Source organism: Lampetra planeri, chromosome 42 (genome assembly GCF_965212315.1).
Source record: "Lampetra planeri chromosome 42, kcLamPlan1.2.h2, whole genome shotgun sequence".
NCBI lineage: Eukaryota > Metazoa > Chordata > Hyperoartia > Petromyzontiformes > Petromyzontidae > Lampetra > Lampetra planeri.
In genome coordinates this window covers 3,716,831-3,722,830 of record NC_136148.1, presented here as the reverse complement: position 1 = coordinate 3,722,830, position 6,000 = coordinate 3,716,831, and positions in this window count along the sequence as shown.

Here is a 6,000-nt window from a genome sequence, read left to right as displayed (position 1 = left end):
GCATTGCCCATAGACTAACATTGCCCATCGACAAACATTGCCCATAGACACACACTGCCCATAGACTAACATTGCCCTTAGACTAACACTGCCCTTAGACTAACATTGCCCATAGACTAACACTGCCCATAGACTAGCATTGTCCATAGACTAGCATTGCCCTCAGGCTAACACTGCCCATAGACTAGCATTGCCCATAGACTAGCATTGCCCATAGACTAGCATTGCCCATACACTAACATTGGCCATAGACTAACAAATGGTGCTCTCATTTCTACCGTGCACCCTCTCCATGCTGTTATAAGAGTAATGTTATAAGAGTAATGTTATAAGAGTAATGTTATAAGAGTAATGGTATAAGAGTAATGTTATAAGAGTAATCTTCGTGTTATTTTGTCTGCGTGGACGGAGGTTGTGGAAGCCGCGTCTGTTGGAACGATGTCAGCCACACACAGACACAGACACCCACACAGACACACAGACACACAGACACCCACACAGACACACACACACAGACACACACACACCCACACAGACACACACACACAGACACACACACACACAGATACCCACACAGACACACACACAGACACAGACACCCACACAGACACACACAGACACCCACACAGACACACACACACAGACACACAAACACACACAGACACACACACACAGACACACAGACACACAAACACACACAGACACCCACACAGACACAGACACACAAACACACACAGACACCCACACAGACACACACACAGACACACAAACACACACAGACACACACACAGACACACACAGACACAGACACCCACACACAGACACACAGACACACACACACAGACACACAAACACACACAGACACACACACACAGACACACAGACACACAAACACACACAGACACCCACACAGACACACACACAGACACACACAGACCATTAACATCGGCTCGGCACGTCCGAGACCTCCACTGGCGCTCTGACCTACGATGGCAATGGAACGCATTCAGAGCGCCGTGAGTCGTATCTGAGCGTGTCTCCGTGTGTCTCCACGTGTGTCTCCGTGTGTGTCTCCACGTGTGTGTCCTCGTGTGTCTCTGTGTGTCTCCACGTGTGTCTCCGTGTGTGTCTCCACGTGTGTGTCCCCGTGTGTCTCTGTGTGTCTCCACGTGTGTCTTCACGCGTGTCTCCGTGTGTGTGACCGCATGTCCCCATGTGTCTCCGCGTGTGTGTGTCTCCGTGTGTCTCCGCCTGTCCCCTTGTGTATCCGTGTGTCTGTCCACGTGTCTCCGCGTGTGTCTCCGTGTGTCTCCGCCTGTCCCCGTGTGTCTCCACGTGTGTCTCCGTGTGTGTCTCCGCGTGTCCACGTGTGTCCCCGTGTGTCTGTCCGCGTGTCTCCACGTGTGTCTCCGCGCGTGGCCAATGGCTCTAGCGCCCAGTTGTGGTTGGGTGCGTGTGCTCTGTGCCGCAGTCTCATAAGGGATCGGGAGCCAAGTTAGACTCCTCCTGGTCAAGGTCAGGGTGCCCTGGTGGCGAGATGTTAACACCCTCGCCTGGTATACAGGAGGTCGTGGGTTCGATCCCGACCATGGCGCCTGCTGCATATTTGGAATTTGAATGTCTATCTCTCTCTCTCTCCACGTGGTCGCGTTTATCCCTCAACATTTAGAATCAACATCACGCGTTTAGAGTCTGTTTGGCTGCTCTAAATGGGCACTTTGTTGAGCTAGCGTTCGTGACAGTCAGGTAGCTACTGAAAGAAGAGCAATATGTAGCTCAATGGGCCGTATCTGGAATTATTTTCAGAAGTTAAATAGTCAGATATTCATCACAAGATGTCCATGGATTATGACAGCGACTGCCGCCCTAAATTAAACAAAAATGTTTGCTGATCAACGAATCAGGGAAGAGACTGGTAACGAAATGGGAGCCAACGGCCCGGAGAACAACGGCGGGCAGGCACGTTCCTGTGCGGAGATGGAGCGATGAAAATGAGTTGATGGATTGATGATGGGTCGTTGGAAATCGGCGAGACTTTGCAGGATAAACCGGGTCTCGTGACCATCCTATAGATAGACCACGTCTCACTGTGTGAATTATGATGATGATAATGACGCTGGTGATTAGGTAATTCACGGCTCCTCTATCTGGGGAATAAATGCAACCCGCCAATTAAGAGACATGTTTGTCCATTCTTGATTTATATATCTGTTAATAATACTACTTAAAAAATAATAATCCATTTATTGTTACTACTATGACGGCGAGTCTTGCGTTATTTTCGGAACTCGCGGATGCGGCTGCATTATTAACGCGGCTGCATTATTGATGCGAACACAGTCGAGATCATTGCAAAGTTTAGACGTCAGCCTCGCGGCGCTGCTGACTCGAGGGTTGTCTGTCTGTCTGTCGGCCTCGCTCGCTCGCTCGCTCGTACACGCACCACCACACACAAAGACAAAGATCCCCCAGGTAGCGTTTAACAGACCGTAGGAGGCACGCGCCGTTTTTGAGTAGCACCTGTGAAGGTTGGCACGGCAGACGAGGGGGGTGGGTGGGTGGCCAGCACCACGCCCGGCCACCTTTGTCTCCCCAGTGGCGATGTTTTACACATCGTGTCACGTGCCTCTTTTAAGGCTGAGTCGACCGAGGGGGGGGGGGGATCCCAGGACCGGTTCGGATAATAATAGTAATAATAATTATCACTGATGGTGCCGGCCGTGTGCAGGGATCGAACTCGGATCATCGGGTTTCGCTCTGGCCACAAAAGACAACAATCCCCCGTATAGCCTTAACAGACTGTAGGGGCAAGTGCTGTTAGCGAGTGTCACCTATGAAGGACGGCACGGCACACGAGGGGGTGGATGGCCAGAACCACGCCCGAATGCCTTTGTCTCCCTAGTGGCACAATGTTTACACACCGCACCAGCTACTAATTTGAGGCTGAATCGACCTAGGGGAGGCCCAGGACCGGTTCGAATATCCATCACTGGTGGCGTCGGCCGTGGGCGCGAATCGAACTCGCGTGGCCGGGTTTGGTAGCGCGGCGCGCTAACCGCTACACCCCACACACACACACCACGGACCCCACGTACAGTGTTGCTTTGAGTGAGATGAGATCCATGGACAGCGCCTGCACATGCGTGACAACACGGACGTTGCAATGCTGGATCCGACCAGCTACACAATTCGCTGTCCACGGTGCTGAGTTCATTTCAACGAAATAAAACCAAAGACAAAGATTCCCCGTGTAGAAATTCACGGGCTGTAGGGACAAGCGCCGTCATAGCGAGTAAGCAGCCGAATAAGGCCGACACGGCGCACGAGGGATTGGGTGGCCAGCACCACGCCCGGCCGCCTTTGTCTCCCGAGTGCTGATGGTTTACACTCCGCTTCAGCTACTCATTTGAGGCTGAGCCGACCTACGAGAGGCCCAAAGAATGTCCACTGTTATTGGTCGTGCAGAGGGAATAGCTCTCGGGGCCCCCCTGTTCGTAGCGCATTGCACAAAACCACTGCGCCACAACTCCCCACTTAAATCACACACCGGCACACACACACACACACAGGCACACATGAACGCACACACAAACACACACACGCGCGCGCTCGCGGCGTTAATATTTAAATTCTGCGGCATTTCAAACTCGGGGCGTTGTGTGTATGGGGTGGGGGTAAGTTTGGAGACACGGACCATGAATACGCCCCACCCCTAACCTCTCTACTCCCCCCCCTCTATGCCCCCCACCCTCGCCCACTCCTCTCGCACCCCCAACACGTTCACCCCCTGCGGTGATTGCTCGTCGACTTGCCGAGCCGCGTAATAATTTTACCCTGGCCGCAGCAATCAGCTGCGCTCACGTGACCTCTTCTTGCTGCCACTAGAGGCGCTACGATTCACCGGCGGGTTTTTCTTTTATTCTTCTTCACGAAGCGAGCGGTCTGCACGCTCCCGTGTCCCTCTCTCCAGCAAATCCAGCCAGCCAGCCAGCAAGCCAAACTCGTGTTTTGTAAAATAGTTATGAGACGTAATGTCGTGACGATGCTGCGTTGGCAGTGGTGCACAACGCGACATCACCACGACACTTACTCGAACAGCGACCGTCAATACCAACACCGTGTGCGTGAGTGCGCGTGTGTGTGTGTATGTGTCCTTAACCGTGCAATAATATAAAATAAATACATTTTCGAACGATGGCACCTTTCTTCAGAGCACGCGACGAAGGGTCCCCCACAATCGGGTGCGGAATTTCCTTTTGGCGTCTATCAAATCGGTCCTCGGAATTTTATTCGAGACTCCGAATCGCGACGTTTTTTGTTTTGTTACCATCGAGTCGAAATCGGTGGAGGAAACGGGGGGGGGGTGTGAGGAGAGGGTTGGGTGCTGTTTGTTACTGGCCGCTTGACGGTTTTTTGTTGTTGTTGTTGTCGTCCCGACCTTCATGCCTGTGTTCAGCAAAGTTGTATTCACCGTTTAAAGAAACAAATCACAATTGTTAACAATCTTTACATTTTAATTTAAACCGGTTATTGGGCGAAACTGCAGTGGTGGCAGTGGTGAGCAAGCAATGTGCTACGGAGAAGGACCATTGCCCGAAACGTTGCCTATTATATGTTTTTATAGATTATAAAATCGTTTTACGTATATATTCACTTTAAGGCCACACTTTATATTTTGGTTATCATTTGTTATCGATATATCTATTAACGTGATATACACACGGCGCTTTGTAAATGCTGCGTATTATTACAGCAATAATTTTATGAAATCACAAAAATACGTAAAGCCTCAACTTCGCCGTCTCTCCCGTTTGCACCGCTCCTTGCCCCGCTGTTCGTTGCCAGGAGCAGTTGAGATGTTGCGTGCGCGTAATAATTTGCATGCAATTTGCGTTCATTGTAAATAATTAATTCTTAAGCACATGCTTAAATGCGCGCATCAATTTAGTGTTCAATGAGGCGGCGGAGACTACATTTGGTGGCTGGTGATGGTGGTTGTGATTACCACCGCATGCCCAAGCAGCTTCTGTTCGGCCGGATAGAGAGGGGGGGGGGGGGGGCGAGGGCTAATTGTGCGCGGCACTGGGCCAGAGAAGATAATTAGCTGATGCGGTACAGGAGGATGTGGAGCTGAGTGGATGAGCCGATGGCTGGTACCGGTGGTGTCGAGATCGGCCTCTGTGGAGGCGGTGGCTCGCGAGGAACGCTTCTGGGCAGTTGGAGGCAGTCGTCCTCCAGCAACAGCGGAGGGTGGAGGAGCGATGCTCACAACAACGAGCGGTGGCGACCGGGGGGTTAAAACGCAGCGGGCTGGCACAGCGGGGAGCAGAGGTGGTGCGTATGCCAGTGGTCATCTCAGTCAGTAAAACCCACGGCACCTGGGTCTGTCCTGTGACCTGTAGCGAGCACGCAGCCTGGCACAGACGCTGTGGCGACGTCACTGCCACTTAGTGGCGAACGGCGGTCGTCGCTGTTGTGATTGTGGTGGTGGTGTGATGTTGATGTCCGTTCTCGACAGCTCTGAGGTGGTCAGGAGATGGCAGTGCAGGAAGTGGGATCGTGAATCTGTCTGTGCGGAGTTGTCTCGGATTCATAAACCTCGCGCGCGTTTGTCTGCTGGGGATTTTGCTCTGGGATTCTCGGATTTTTCCTCCACCACACGAAGCCAAACTCTCATCACTCAGGGAATGCATGGCCCACACATCCCACTGTAGCAGCACCCTCCTGGGCAATGCATCAGAATGTGCATTTATTCTGGAGGAATCAGATGAGCGATGAAGCCATTTTTTCACAGATGTCCACTGGGGGCACGGGGTAAGAACGTCACAACACTGAACAATAATAAAACATATACGATCGTAGTGCAAAGTACAGGTAAGGTAAACAAATCCCCCAAAACACATACGAATAAAACTAAACCATCCCCATCCTACCAGGCAAAGCCCACTTCGGTCTTAAACAATTTTTTTATAAGCGACCTGGCCACACATTATAGCTCCT